Below are 17432 nucleotides of genomic sequence, written 5' to 3'. Positions count from 1 at the left end.
CAAAAAGTGGAATTGCTGCAAAAATTGGATAAAGGCACATCCTTTGTTTCTCTAACCATTCCGAAATCTGTTTATCAATTTCACGCTGCTCTGCGTGTGTGTGTGGGGGGGGGGGTAGCCGCGGCGCGCAATGAATTGGAAGTTGATCTGTCAGCACTATCCTTATCTTCAGGGCAGAAGTTTTTATTTTATTTAGCTTATAATTCGCCCATTTCTTACTAAATGTAGTATTTCATCTCGATGTACTCCGTCTTTGATATGATTTATCCACAACCGGATGCATCAAATTCCTCGTCATTATAAATATCACGAATACAAATCAAATAGTTTTCTGGTTGCAATTTTCTGATTTCAGCTATGCGTAATCTATGCTTTACGCATGCGCGCGTTGAAAGAAATGTTTAATAAAGTAAACAAATAAATATTAAGCTTTTTTTTTTGTAAATTTTGATGCCCTTTAGATCATAATTGCTCTTTATTTCATAAATTACCATATTTCTAATTTTATAATTTCTGCATGCCATCTTACCAGATTTAAACTGATGATCTATAATCTGGAATCGCCGAAGTCCCGACGAGTCCGGATTAAAAATTTTTGACTGTAATAACTTTTATTCCAAGGCCACCAACACTAACATTGTTAATTATGCAGATAATTTCAGGTACAAGCTCCTGGAAGAAGACCTTAATCTCCGCCCGTATGCTACTCACCTTTTTACATACAATATCTAAATAATTGGCATATTCCTTTCCATTATTTCACATTTATTTTATTTTCTTACAGTTTCAGTTCTTACAGGCATGGACCTCATTTACTTCTAATTTCCCTTACTCACAGAGTTTATCACTCGAAGATCTTCATGCGAGTTTGCCCTACCCAGAGATAATTGAGGTGCTGGTAAGAGCGCGATAGATATTGCGCTGAGGCCATCCTAACTGACAAGTATCAAAGTTATATAATATGGACGAAATGTAAGGCTGTTAAGTGAACCTAGCGCCAGAGTGTCGCTATGGGAAATAAATATAGTGAATTTTAAAAAGTGATTTGTTCTATTGTGGTTTATGCGTTATCGACGATGTAGATTTAATTCAATCCAATAAGTTTAAATGAAATGCAAGAAAAAATGCGTATAATTTAATATTCCGTGTAAGGAAGTCATGTGGTGTACACATCAGATTTTTTCTATTGTCATCATCAGCGATTTTTAATTTGAATCCAATTCATACTACTAGCAACACTTTTAAAATATCTCCTATGAAATAAGGTTCCAGATAATGAAAGAGGCATAACTTTCTTAATCATTGCTTCAATAAACATCTTAAAATTGCATAATTGTGTAGTAATTATGAAATCTAATTACAGTTATATTTTAATTGTAATTACAAAGTAATTGTGTAATCTAATTCTAATTATGTTATTACAATTATATAATCTAATTTTAGTTAACAATATAGTTGTGGTTGTAATTGTAGTTGCAGTAGATAATTATAATTATATATTTAAGAAAGTGATTGCCCTGATAATTTCAGTTGCATAGCCTAGAGAAATCGTAATTGAAAAGTACAATAAATGGCAGTATATCCGAAATGGTTCATTAGTTTGGATAATAAGTAATGGAATGGAATAATAACCTATAAGGAAATCATTAGTATTTTCCATTTGGAATCAATCATCCTGCTTAATTTATGCAATATAGTATATTGTTATATATAGCAGTTTATAATAGCAATTTAAATTATTAAATAATTCTTTGTTACTACGCATGATTTCAGTAAATATGTAGAAGAATATAGTTAAAGCTGATTGTATTTAAACGAATTAATTTTGGCTATTTCATATAGAACTAAATATGCACAACTTTGTTAAACAATCTATTATGTATGTTTATAATGTCTGCTGATAGATTTGAATTTGTCTGAAATGGGAAAGCAAACAAAGACTGAACGTCTTTATGGAGGATTTGTTTGGAACTGGTATTTTTTTAAAAATATATATAACATAGGAAATAAATCACAAAAGCCACCTTTATGAAATAGAAACCATATTTGCAATACACAGTTAAAATAAGTTTCACTTTAAGAGAATTGCGTATGCAAGAAATACTTCGGATAAAAATAAATACGTGTGTATTTATTAAATAAAAATATGTATTAATTGTTTATTTAATTGAACGCGAGAAAGCATCTAAGGGTAAGAATTTTTTCATGAAGGACTTTCTAAGGGAAACCACATAGATACCCAAATATCTAGATTGTTCACCAGAATTCGAACCCGAATCGACCTACCACTATTAAAATCGAATACTCAGTTAGTAATACTCAGTTACTGTTAAGCCAAAAAATAAGTACAAGATTATATATATTTTTTTATTCTCATACTGCATATATTGGCGCGTTCAGAACAGATACATACTAAATGCAAAAAATACATATCCAATTCGACCTTGAATCGAGGCTACAGTTTTAGAGTGTTATTTTAAAAATTTTCTATGCGGTTGATAAGAGCTTTTTACTCAGTGTCGCCCAAAAAAGTTAAAAGCCTAGATGTGTCTGCTCTGTATCGGGAGGGAGGGGGAGGAAATATTGTTACGTAGGTACAGGTTCGTAATGCATTGAATGCCCACAGAACCCATTTCAGGAACTTTTCACAAAAGTACTCCTTCAGTTCTTCTCAATATGACAGAGCACAGTCGATAATTACCACTTCAAACTACTAAGAACGTTAAACACAGCGCATACAAAGCGCATCTAAGAAGCGAGTACAGATTACTCAGTACTCCGAAAATTTCAACTCTTTTCGAGATTTTCGATTTCCACTTCGAAAATTTCCACTCTTTTCTATTTCTCAAAATTATTGGAAGGTTACATATGCGGTTACAGTTACGTAGATATTGTTGTGTTCTACGGGTTCGTGGATTTGGAGTGATTGACAACAACACTTGATGAAGAATCAAAACACAATTTATTCGTCAGTGTTACACAGGATAGTTCCCAAAGACACGTTACAGTCGTCGAGAAACTACAATAAACATGCTGAAACAATCAGCAACACAGCCTTCGGGCCCTCAGGCTATAACGGTGAAGACAGCTTCACGGCAAAGCACTAAAGTACAGCTCTCGATCGTGGCATTCGTGAAAAGAGACCTCCCTTCTCAAAGGCCACGTCCCGACTCGGTCAAATCGCTCTCGGAGCTCAAGACACTACTAAACTCAACGTACTCAAGACACTCTCGACGATAACTCACCATACAAAAGACGATACGCTGCTACTTCGCGTACAGGAACGGTTTATATAGCTTTTGACTTGCCTTCGAGAACATTTCGGGGCAAAACGGTAAGAATTCGTTCCAGAAAGCTCTTGCTCCGTCTATGGCATATCGCCCAATTGGTCGCCAAATGTCGTCAAATGGGCACTATCGCGCCAAATCTGGCAACCCTAAACACACTTTGCGGGAAAGCTATCTTACCACGGTTGGGCGTTTCGTAACAATATTTAGGCCAACTACAGTTATACAAGAACCAGACCAAAATGTCATCGAATTTGGCGATTTCTCATCAAATTTCGCAACAAAAATTAGTCTCCGAAACCACTTCCAGCTTGGCGATACCTCGTGAATTTAGCGAGACAGCCATTTACGTGAATTTAGCGAGACAATCTATTTAACGTTGAGCTCAACTTTCTCAACGTTAAATAGACTTTCCCTGTAATCTTATTTTCTCAGCGGAGCTTCTTCTCTTAAAGTTATTTCATGTTAAGTTACACAACTACAACTTTAAACATAACTTCACGAAAATTATGTACATTTATACCAAATGTTACAATATTATATAGATTATATTACAATTTCTTTTAAATTCTATAATTTGTATATTTAAAACAAAAAAATTAGGAATTTTTTACCTTCCTGAATTCAAATAGTAAACGTTATACTGTAATCTGAAGTTTTCAGGCTGCAATTTTTAGTTTTCTCTAATTGTTTGCACTTTCTACAAATTTATTTACGGTGAAATTTATTATAATACATAAAGTTAAATTAAAGTTAAATAAAATTAAATAATTATCTTGCACCATTGCGAAAGGAATGAAATTTGAATTTACCAAATACAATAACATTCTCTCATTCATATCAAAGCTAATTTAAATTTAAAATTATGAAAAATCAATTGTAAACAAATAAAAGATTATTTATTGCTGCGAACTAATTTGCAATATCATTCAAATTCAGAAAGCATATGTAAATAAGTGCAAGCATCTAAATACATGAAAAAATATTTAATAATCCAAAAAGTAATTCTAAAAATTTTTAAGAATTTTTTAATACTAAGTTAATTTGCATAAAGTGAATAATTGTTGAGCAGGCAGGAGACAGATCTTTTCAAAGGGATGTTGCTTCCAAAACCTAACTCTTCAATTACTCAATTCGTGTTCCGTCATCCATATGGGCATGGGTAAAGAATTTATATATATTTGATTCCTTGCAGGAATGGCGCAAGAGAATTATTTACATTTAATTTAACTTTACTGCATTGTTGTGAAACAAATACAGTCAAAAGTCGTTAATCCGGACTCGTCGGGACTTCGGCGATTCCGGATTATAGATCATCAGTTTAAATCTCGTAAGATGGCATGCAGAAATTCTAAAATTAAAAATATGAAACCGTAATTTATGAAATAAAGAACAATTATGATCTAAAGGGTATCAAAATTTGCAAAAAGAAAAAGCTTAATATTTATTTGTTTACTTTATTAAACATTTCTTTCAATGTAAGTTGTTTAAGTTTTGCTTCGTTTCATGTGATAATACTTTCTCTTTAATTCTATTAAACAGACATAATTTCTTGTTCAGTTACAAAGTTCCGCTGTTCAAGTCCTATAATTGCTGTGTCGAGAACACCGACTAATTTGTCAATCGAAATTTTTTCGTTTTCAATAACCTCTGTCACTTTTCTTCGCTATCGGAAGCGAATTATAATGACGAGGAACTTGTTTTAAATCATATCAGAGACGGAGCATATCGAGATGAAATACTACATTTGGTAAAGAAATTATAAGCCAAATAAAATAAAAACATCTGCGCTGAAGATAAGGATAGTGTTGACAGATCAACTTCCAATTCATTACCTCGCGGCATTCCCCCCGCCGAGCAGCGTGAAATTGATAAACAGATTTCGGATTTCAAAACATACTTTCGCTTTAGATCCTTTACATATTAACAAATATATATCGGAAATTCTATTTGATATAATCGAAAGTTTAAGCTTACTTTTATAAAATTGCTCTTACAGTCTGCAAAAAATAATAAGCCGGATCCAATTCGAAAATTAAGGAACAACGCAATCATCAACATTAACTGAAATAGATAATTAGATAATTTTAGCGTATACGTCCATTATACATAAAACGCGCACGCGAAAACGTATTCTGCACTTGCGCACACTCATATGCGCAGTCGTAAAAGGTCTTACGCGCACGCGCAAACGCCTATGCGCATGTGTCAACGCGGCGCATGCGCAGAAAGTTTTTAGTTTTGAGGTCCGGATTATAGATCATTCCGAATTATGGGTGTCCGAATTAACGACTTTTGACTGTATAATTATATATATATATATATATGAATAATGAATAATGAAGACTGATACTAATATTTTGCCATCATATTTGTTGAGTTTAAAAAAAAAAAAAAAAAAACAGTTTACTAGTCTAAAAATCGTTTTATCTTCCTCTACTCCTAATGTATATTACGCAGATTTCAGTATTGGCTAAAAAAGTGCAGCGCTCGAAAAACGAACTGAGAAAGTGAAGAGCTTTTAAAACTTGAGTGCAGCTGCTGATAAATCGAAGAATGGATTCTAACAGCTTCTCGTGAGAAGTTTGCGTTATTAAATAATTGCAGTTGTTTATTTTTTGACAAAATGTTTGAAATTGCCTCCCAGCTAAAGCTACATAAAAGTCGAACTTAAATTCCATAAAAGTTAATCTGTTTCTCGCAGAATTGCTGTATTGCGAAATAAAGGATTTAATAAGCTTAATAAAAGGCCTATACTTCCCAAACATCGAGATTTTACCACCTCTAATCTCTACGTCAAACTTATTTAGTGTCACTTATTCCAAATTTTAATTAGAGCTCACCACTGTAATGTATGATAAGCCACTATGTATTTCGACAATCTAGAGTACTGTTTCCCAACGTGGGGCCCACGCCCCATAGGGGAACAATTCGAAAATGGACTGGCCCAGATTTTAAGGGGACAAGGAACATTCAAATTTCCAAATTTTCTTCAAGAAACCGAAATTTCATTTTTTTTATTCCCAGAAATAAAGAATCATAAAGAACATGCGAAAATAAAGAAATAAAGAAACACAGAGAAGAGAAATAAGTAATGTATACGTAAAAAGAGTTTTTAAATTGCGGTGCATTTTAAATACACCCCTAACCCTCGATTTACACGGAAGATAGGGTCCGCACAAAACCGTGTAAATCGAAATCTTGGATTTTACTACGTAAATCCGTGTAAAATGAAGCACACTAAATATGCATAATTTAGTTATTTATTTACATAAAACAAAAGTAAGACATCTTAAAATAAATAAAGTTATAATATTCGTTCATAAAATAAAATATATATATATATATATATATGTATGTAGGTAACAGAAGTGCATATTTAATTTATTTTACATTAGGAAAATACTATAAGATCATTCAAAAAAATTATTATAAGTTTAATCACTGTCATCACTTTCATGAACTATTAGTCTTTTCTTCTTGATTGGTATGATGTCACTTTCATCACTAAAACATTCTTGATAAGATTCTGCTTCAATGGTTGACAGATTAGGGAAGATCTCAGATCGACAAGACTTTGTAGTGAAATCCGTCATTAACAATTGCCCAGTTTTTTTCCCTAAATATTTGTAAACCTCCTCATATTGATTTAAGCACTTACTAAGCTCCCGTTGGAAACGGAGAGCTCTCTCAACATTCATGTTCATATCGTAAAAAATGATTACCTAATTTTCTTCCCAACGCTGACGACTCTTGTTGTGAACGCAACTGGTTCAGATTGCTCTTCATCAGAATCTTTGTCTTCATCATGTTTATTTATTTTATAAGGTATTTGTCCCACCTTCTTAGCGAGCCTTCGTGGTGTAGTGGCCTGCACGCTCAACGCGTAATGGAGAGGTCTACGGTTCGATTCCCAACGAAGGCTTTGCAAATTTTTAATCTCTCCGGCTTTTCCAGTTAACCTAATGTCTCTACAGTGGCGCCCGAGCTAAAAAGGGTGGTGGATGATGATTCTCCCCACTCAGGATTGGGCGATTGGGTCCCCTAAAAACCCCAGTCGTCCTTTAAAAGGTGGAGTATATAAGGTATTTATTTCTCCTACCTTCTTGGCGTGCCTTCGTAGTGTGGTGGTTTGCACGCTGGGCTGGTATTCCAGAGGTTCGTGGTTCGATTTCTGGCGAAGACGTTGCTAATTTTTCATCTTGCCTGCTTCCAAAAAAATACTTACTAGCTCTACAATTTCATGAATCATGTTAACTAACTCATTCTCACTTAGTTCTTCATCAGCCATTATTTCTTTAATAGCTGCCTAAGCTAAATCCTCAAGACCTTCTCCTCCTATAATTTGGGCCACTTTAGTGATCTGAGAATATTTATGCTCTAATCTATCATTTTCATATTTAGCAACAATCGGCCATATTGCTTTCCAGCATGAGTTGAGCGTTGATTATTTAATCTGAGTATATGACAGCCCAACGCAATCTAAGATTGTAAATTTCTTCCAAGCATCCATAAGAGTAAGAGATTCATCATTCTCCATTTGTTCTGAAATGTACCTGAAGGCTTGTTTAATATACAATGCATTAAAAATGTTGAAGGCTTGTTTAATATACAATACATTAAAAGTCGAAATTATTCCTTGATCTAATGGCTGTAATAAGTAAGTTGTATTCTTTTGTAAAAAGGCTTCTACATTTTCGTGTTCTAAATCTTGAGGATGACCATGCGCATTATCAATTAATAGAAGAGCCTTAAAAGGAATCCCTTTCTACTTAAATAATGTTTGTTAAATAAATAAATAATGCATTAAAAATGTTGAAGGCTTGTTTAATATACAATACATTAAAAGTCGAAATTATTCCTTGATCTAATGGCTGTAATAAGTAAGTTGTATTCTTTTGTAAAAAGGCTTCTACATTTTCGTGTTCTAAATCTTGAGGATGACCATGCGCATTATCAATTAATAGCAGAGCCTTAAAAGGAATCCCTTTCTACTTAAATAATGTTTGGCATCTGGGACAAACATATTATGAAACCTTTCATTGAAAGCTATGACGGGGACCCACGCTTTCTTATTAGCCATCCAATCAATGGGAAGATTATTTATGTTTATTCCTTTAAATCAGTATGGTGTTTTTGATTTGTTAATAATCAATGGTTTCATTATGTAATCGCCTGAAGCGTTGCAACAGAAAAGAATTGCTATACGACTTTTCACTACCTTATGACCACTAGCTTATTGGCAAGCTTTAGCTAAATAGTTTCTTTCAGGCATTTTTTTTTTTTCCAGAACAAGCCGGACTCGTAAGCACTGAAGTTCTGATCAGAAGTGTAGGAATTGGTTTGCTGGATATTGTTGTGCTGCATCCGAATCAGCAAATACACTTTTTCCTTTCAGTCTTAGATTATGTAAAGAATGTCTTTTTTTAAATCTCTCAAACCAACCATGACCTGCGGAAAAAGATATTTTTTTTTCATCTGACGGTGACTGATTTTCAACGGTGACTGGTCAAGTCAACGGTGACTGATTTTTAAGTTCTTTATAAATCTCTAAAGCCTTATTTGTAATAGCATTAGTATCAATTGGAATCCGTTCTTGATTTTGGTCTTCTACCCATATCTAATGCATGCCTTTTCCATATTTTCCATTGTATCATCTCTTGCATATGAAATTACTCTTACTGCTGTAAGTTCCAGCTGCTACATTTTTTCTAATAGAGTCTTCATTTTTTCTAATTTTATTGTGGCTTCATTCATGCAGTAAAATTTAGCAACATCTGTTACTCTTTCTCTATTACGTAGACGATCTAATATTTTAATTTTTGTTTCTAAAGAAATAATTTTCCTTTTCATTTGATTTTTTTTTTCAAATCTTAGGCATAATAAAGCTTTAAAAAATTTACGTAAATTATAAAATGCCACAAAAAATATAAATGTTGAAAACTTACCAGTAAACATTCAAATATGTAGATAAAAATGATGTACTAAAATACTGATACTGCACGAGTTCACATGAACAAAATAGCTTTACTATTGTAAAATAGATATACATACTACTATGAAGATTCCCATTTTACAACATTCTCTATCATTGCTGTTGCCACCAGTGTTACCAAAGCAGGGGCGTAGCTAGAGGGGGCAAGGGGGAGCATCTGCTCCCGGGCGCAGAATCCAAGGGGCGCCAAACTGATGTTCCGACATTTTAGAATTAAATGTTTTCCATCCTTGGCAAGCAGTAGGAGGCGCGAAATCTTCAGTTGTCCCTGGGCGCTGAAAACCCTAGCTACGACTCTGTACCAAAGGAATGAGATTCAAAAATGACTTCAAATATATATATTTGCGTATACGCAGCCGAATATACATTCTTATTAAGTTTTTGAAATACGTTAATTTTTAAACCGTGTAAAACCGAAATTGTGTAAAACGAGTACCGTGTAAATCGAGGGATAGATGTATTTCATAAAGTATTTTTGCTGTAGACATGGACATTTAAGTGCTTTTAAAGGGCATTTAAATAGCTGACACATTTCGCTGTCCAGATGTTTTTCGTACATGTCAGCCAACGAATTAATTTCATTTTTTACTGTAGGAACGGCAACAGGTATATCATACACGATGAACGGCCACCTTTTTATCTTTTATGCCAACAATGCATGACCAACGAATTAATGAAACGACGTCGCCTTGAAGCACATTTGAAGGCTAAATACAATGCTCATATTAATTCACATTTGATTTATTTTCAGACTTTAAAGAAAAATTTTGAAAAAAGAGTAACATTAAAGTCTCTATTTACTGCTCATAATGGAACTATTACCGTACACTTGGAGGCTAATTATCAAATTTCATTGCTCATCGCTAAATATGGGAAAGTTCTTTCCTAACAGGGAAGAATTTAATCAAACCTTGAATATCAACATTTCTTAAAACGGCTCTGGAAAAGGATGACAAAGACGTTAAAGCTATGCCAGTAAGTAACAATGCTGTTAGCAGAAGAAATATGAAAAGAGTGAGGATATTGAAGTACAAATTGTCGAAAAGCTGAAAATAAGAAAATTTTCGGTGCAAATGGATGAATCAACTTCGAGAGACAGTGAAGCCGTACTTATAATTTATGTAAGATATATTGATGAAGGTGATTTAGCTGAAGAAATGTTGTTCTCTAAATCATTAGAAAACACCACTACCTCCAAAGACATTTATAGTAAGCTAAAAATTTACTTATATTTCAAAAATATAACATCTTGTGCTGCAGATGGTGCTCCTAATATGATGGGGAAGAAAGAGAGTTGCTTAAAACTGATGAAAGATGAGAATCCAGAAATGCTTCTTGTGCACTGTGTTATTCATAGAAAAAACCTAGTAGCTAGAAACATTTTGCCTGTTCTAAATGAAGTACTAAATTCAGTTATAAAATGAATCAATGCTACTAAAGCTAGTGCCAAATGTGAACGTCTCTTCAAGTTATTTTGTGAAGAACAAAATGAAGACTATATGAAACTTATACTTCAGGCTGTCGAAAGGGGACTGCATGAAAAGAGTTATTTAGCCGATATCTTTGAAAATTAAGTTTTATTAAATAAACAACTTCAAGAAGCAAATAAAACTCTTGTCAATGCAAAAACGAAGATATTTGGTCTCATTATCTTTATTGAATTATGTCAATCATATACCACAAAAATTTTGAAGAGTTTCATTGGCTCCAAAAATATGAAGTGACTGATATCGCTATATACATGTTATAGTTGATCATCTGAAAATTTTATCGGCTGATTTAAAAGAAAGATTTTTCTGATTTGAAACAAACTGATTTCCCAACTTGGATGATGCAGCCAATGTTAGCGGATTTTGCTGATGTTTCAAATATGCAGTATCAAGAAAAACTCGCAGAAATGGTAAATGATGAGTCAATTAAAACTGTATTTAATATAAAAGCAGCGATGGCATGTCTTTGTGAAGAAACCGAAATCAAATATCCCCAATGCAACAAAATATGCAAGAGAACTATTGTTACTGTTTCCATCTTCATATTTAGCTGAATGCGGGTTTAGTGTCATAAATAATTTGCTGCTAAGAAAAATCAGCTGGATATAATAAAATGGGGAAACTTGAAACTAAAATGAACTAAACTGGAGCCTGACATACTTCTCTTTTAAGCAAGCATCAAGCGCAAGGATCTTACTAAATTTAAATAATAAATAATTACTAATACTTAAAGTAATATAACTTTCATTAAAATTATTTCGTACTTGAATTTCAGTTCTCCATTATATCTTTTGAAAGTTTACTTATTGTGTTTGCTCACAAAATTTCCTATTGATTTCTTCCTAAAATCTATCATTCAAATTTCTTTCATGAGCATTTCCATTTTTGAATATTAAAAAATATGTATATGCTAGGGGGAGCATAAGAATTTTAGAGAGGATTAGGTGGGGCATAGCTCAAAAAAGGTTGGGAGACACTGATCTAGAGGGAAGAGGGGACTCATATAATATATATTGTAACGAAATTTGTACATAGATATATGATTTTAGTGCAATCATTTGTGAAATTGTTGGATTTTGCTGCGTAATGTAACATGAAAAATCTGAAGAAACGAGCTATGCAGAAAAGTTAGAATACAGGGCAAGTCCATTTAACATCGAAGTAAATGTGTATCTCGGTGATTTGGAGAGAACGCTTCAACAGTCGCCCAATTTGGCGGTCAGTTGGCGACATTTTTGTCTGGTCTCTTTATATCACCGTAATAGATACTGTAATTGAATAAGTGCAATTGATTTCATGTGTGACTGTATTTAGCGCTCATGTTACTTCTAGTAGTTTCTAAATGGCGAAAGTACTAGAAATATCTCGGCGGCCGTGTGAAAACCAATGAGGCTGGAGAGAGCATCTGCTTTCAGTTAGTTGTTGTTACTGTTGTTGCGAGTTGTTAGTTCAGCGTGCTGAATTCTAAGGTGTTCCGAATACAAATGTCATTTTCAGACATACAAATTAATATACAAATGTCATTATGGAATCGGATCAGAGCCGTTTCGAATGGAAGTTCCGGAAAAGGTAGTGTTGTAAAGGACTTTATGTGAATAGTCAAGAGACTTTTTCTCTGCACAGGAACGATATAATTTTGCGTGCAAGGACAGTGAAGCTTCTTCACAAAGTGACCGTGTGTCCGCTGAAGGAAGTGCGCTCTAGTGCAGCAAAGTAGCGAAATTTTCCCAGGAGAGTTACGTGTACCCAAGTTAGCGCCAGGAGAATAATCGAAGGCGTCCTCAAATTGGTGAGTACCATTTTTGTGATTTTAGAGAAGTTGTGCCGGTTATTCGAGACTAGATTGATTTTGGACATACCTCTGTTATCGGGAATTAAAAGTTTTCCTGTGGTTAAACCTTCCTAATTGAAATTTAACTGTTTGTTCTATTGTTCAAATGACAATTTAAATTGCTTGAAATATTGTAACGGTATGCTTTAGAAAAATTTAGTTTTAAAATTAGTCCAGAATTTTAGGACAATGTTTTTATAGTTGAGATAAAGCAGGAAAAATTTACATGTTAATTAGCATTTCTGATTTATGTTTTGTATTTATGCATATGTTAAATATTTAGAGATCATTAAGTGTTTTAAGGCAACTAATGTTCAGAAATTATCAGGATATTACTCAGTTTTGAAGAAGTAGATCCGTTTTTGTTTTTGTGCTTTCGTCCGACCTTGACAGTACGTCTTTGGTCGAAATGGACATTAAATTATTGGATGAGACCCCGGCTAGAGTCAGGCATTACCGAATGTCGACGAAACAAACGGACATCTCAAGGGATGAAATTAGGCGTTTGCTTGAGTTAGGGGTCATAGAATTCGGCAATCTGACTGTGCATCGCCTATGGTCTTAGTAGAGGTCTCGGCAAAAGGTCCTCGCCCTTATAGAGAATTAAATTCAAACACAATGACCGAATTTTTCCCTCTCCCCAATATAAAAGAGGTTGTAGAAAAATTCAGCGCAACTCCGTTTATCACCAACATGGATCTAACCAAAGGATACTTCCAGATACCGCTCACAGAACGTGAGCAGAGGTATGCTGCATTTGTGACGCCTTTTGGGCCTTTCATCCTGAAGAAAATGATGTTTGGACTCTTAAATGCGAGCTTCTGTTTTTGTAAATCGATCGCTCAAGTTTTAGGAGGGTTGGATCATTTTGTACTACTGTATATTGATGACACTGCAGTCTTTTCGACGAATTGGGAAAGGCATATCTTCATATGTCGCCTTTTAGACGTCTTGGGTCGCCTTCAGGAGGCTAAATTGACGGTTAAGCCCTTAAATGCAAATTTGCTCAAGACCATGCAAAATTCCTCTGCTATAAGGTAGGGTCTGGGAAAAGGTCGCCTAGTGAGCCCAAAATTCAGGCAATCAGAGATTTTTCGACCCCCGCTACTAAAACACAAATACGTAGCTACATTGGTACTGTAAGCTACTACGCAAGGTACATAAAAGACTACGCGCATATTGCGGTACCTTTGACAGACGCTTTGAAGGACAAAAATAATAGAGAAAAAGAAATTTGGACAAAAGAGTGCGACGATGCTTTCAACGAGGCCAAACTAGTAAAAAGGCCGGTTTTATTTGCACCAGATTATTCTAAAGAATTTTTTGTGCAGACCGACGCCATCTTATATGGTGCAGGTATTATGTTGTCTCAAATTCGAGATGGGGAGAAATACCCTATACCAGGGGTGAGATGTTCGTTCTCGTAAGCGTATCACTGATGGTACGCAGGAGAAAAATAGGTGGTATGCAAAATATTTTTAACTATTAAATTCCAAGATTAAAACCCCAACATCCTGATTCAGTTTCTTCTCTAACACTCGTAAAATTATCTGATCGATCTTTATCGATCTGAGCTTTGTTCAAGAGTGGTGGTGGCAATAGTACTTTGTAGTAGTGGTACTAAAGGTTTTCAATTTTTGTTTAGATGGTACGCGTTAGTCAAAAGGTTGAGAACCGCTGCCCTATACTGTATCTTAGTAAGAAGTTTTCTAAAGCTGAGCGTAATTGTAGGATCATTGAAAGAGAACCAGCGGCTATTATTTATGGACTAAAGAAGCTAAATCATTACTTAGACGGGCAAAATTTAAGATCCAGACGGTTCATAATCTGTTAACCTTTTTAAACAAAATCATGGGTTCAAATTCTTGTTTGACTCGCTGGGCATTGCGTCTCCACCAGTACAATTTTGAAATTGTTCGTAAGCCAGGCAAATTACACGGCAATGCGGATGGCTTGAGTCGTGCCTTAGTCTAATAGCTGAATGTCATTAGTGGAAACAATGTCATTGAAAAAAATTTTCCTTATGAACTGAAAATTAATGACAATTTTTGAAGTTTTCTAGAATCATTTTTTTTTTTTTTTTTTCAATTCAAAATTGTTGGAATCGTGTTTTTCTTTTTAAAAATGGTTAGAATCAAATGTTTTTATTCTAAGTATTAGATTTTTGTAAAATTTGAGGAAGGCTCAGATTTGAAGGGGGAATAGGAAATCTTAATCTCCAAAACTAAGAAATGTGTCAGGGAAACAATAGCAGTAGTTTGAATCTTTTTTTTATTTTTTTTATTTTTGCTTTTAAGTTATCTGTCTCAAGGTGATGTTATCTAGAAATAAATGCAGGTTAAAGTAACTGGCTTCCCTATAATCACTTAAATGGTTACCACTTGAAAAGTACTTTGAATTTTCCTTTTCATAGTCTAGGAAAATTCTTCTATGAGGGAGGAAATGTGATAAGGTCACATAGAGGTTCTTCGTCTAGAATGAACGATTTTCGAATGCAATGGTACCTCTTTCAGACCATGAGAGAAATCCTTGTGCTGCGAGGTGCCTTTGTTAATGAATCCGGTTGCAGTCTCGAAGGTCGCTCCAACGAAAAAAAGGAATAAAAGAAGTCTTTTCATCAGGATCAGAATGTGGACACCTTTGTTATGAGTAAAAGATCTTCTGCTCCCCCCAGGAGCAGGTAACGACACCATGAGTTAGAAAAGGATTTAGCAGCGAGGAAGTAAGGTTTTGAGTAGCGAGAACATGAGGTGGTCAGGACTTTCCTGCTGAGATGAGTCAGGACTTCCCTGCTGGAGCTATGGGCATTTTGACCCGCTAGAACTATTACTCCTCGTGTATACCGTTAATAGTGCACTTTCCTGTTTAATAACTTTCTAAAATTGCGGGACTAAATGTATCCAAGTCCCACATCGTCATGAACCGCAAATGTTAATGTTTTTATTTTATTAAAATTCATGTTACGGTTAGAACTTGAGTTAGTTAGAAGTTCATTTCAACCCTGTATCACAACCGGGGTTTTGTGTAGCGGCTTCGACCACTACCCCACAATATAGACTACTTTTATTTACGCAAGCAGACACGCTTATGTTCAAGAACTATCAAAGGAGCGGTTACTATCGAAGGGATGACCCTTACATTGGGGAAGGGGAAGTTAGAAATGATTTGAGCAAAGTAGTAGAGCGGAGTATTAGGGGGCAGAAAGAATCATGAGAGGAAGGCTGATGGAAGACTCGCAGTGGGTTACTGGCGATAAGGAAAGGAAATTTGAGGAGTAAGAGCATGGTTAGATGGAGTTTTAAAGCAGATGTGCAGTTGCGAAATCAAATACAATCTAACATTTTCTGAACACGACACCTTCTGATATAATTCTAGCTGTCAACCAGAATGTGACAGTAAAACTGTCCTTCGAAGTCCGAGTTATAAACTGAGTACGAAAGTAAGGTCCTGCGCCAAGTGAAAATTTTCGTCCTGCGCATTTAATGGCATTTTTCAAAAAAATCCATTTCCAGTACTTTCGGGAAAGAAAAATTTACCCACCGTCATAAATTCATTTCACTTCTCGGAAAAAAGGCCTTTAATATGTGGGTGGGGGCTTGCGAACCAAAGCTTACTTCAAATGAATTATAACACTACAGCTGATGGGAATAATCGCATGCGACTATTTAATCATCAAAGGATTTGTTTCCCAGAAAAAGAAAGGCAAATGTTCAGAAGCTTAAATTGTTTTTTAAGACAGATTTATTATTAAAATAAAATTTTCAAGCTGTAAAGATTTCTCTGCTGAAGTTGTGCTTCAGGTACATAAAAGAAGTGCCGTTGCGCTCTTTTTTAAGTTCTCCGGTGAGCTTCGGCTATTATTAAGATTTATCTCAATTGAGAAGGAACTGGAGCTGAGTTCCGGCGCAATTTAAGCTTTAGCTACGAGCATACTTCACAGACAGGAATAATTCCCTGCTGCTACCCTTCTCTTTCCACCAAAAAGAGGGGTAGCTATGTCTATTTGAATATTCTTATGTATTTTTTCTCTTCGTATCTAGTATTAGCTCATGTTCTGTATCTTAATTTTCTTGTAATATCTGTTGACTGTAATTTAAAAATTTTTGAAGTTACAGGATAATGTATAGCTTTGTTGAATGATTTTCTGTTCTTGTTGTGACTCATCTTGCTTTTCTGAAATTAGAAAAATCCCTCTAAATTCAGAGTGGCAAGGAGGTAAGATTGCGCATATCGTTGGCAAAAGCCTTGGGCAACATACAGGTGAGAGTGCTACTTGGCTCAGTTCCTCCCCCCAATTTTGAAGGAGAACACCACGGAGTCCGAAGGTTACCACCCCTCTTCCCTTACGACTAACTTCTCGACAGTACTTTCACCTCGCCGCATATTTTGAGTGTGTCCATTCCGTACAGCCACTATACATTTATAAACATCCATGACTTCTCCAGAACTCGAACCCGGGCCTTTTTACAAATATACTTCTTGTTAATGTTATGCCAATATAGTGTTCTGCTACACAAATGTATTAACTTATATTTATTTTCATGCCTTGCTTTTGACTGTATTCGTCTGGAAATGTTAATGTAAATATTTTCATGTCTGTATTTCATCACTGTATATTCTGCTACATTTTGTCTTTATAATAATAATAATTTTAATAAATAATAAGTTTTATTATCTATCAAAATTTTCTGTACTTTTTGCTATTTAATTTATAAAACATACTAAAAAATAACATAAATCTAAGTTGCATATATGTATTTTTCAAGTTTTAGAAAGGAGGGAAAGGGATGATCTGTTAGAGATTGTAAAAGCGGTGTATGGGGCAAAAT

The sequence above is a fragment of the Stegodyphus dumicola genome, chromosome 1, assembly GCF_044657685.1.
Source record: "Stegodyphus dumicola isolate Sdum_Otavi_A_Nest chromosome 1, ASM4465768v1".
NCBI lineage: Eukaryota > Metazoa > Arthropoda > Arachnida > Araneae > Eresidae > Stegodyphus > Stegodyphus dumicola.
Note: the sequence above shows the minus strand (reverse complement) of the source record.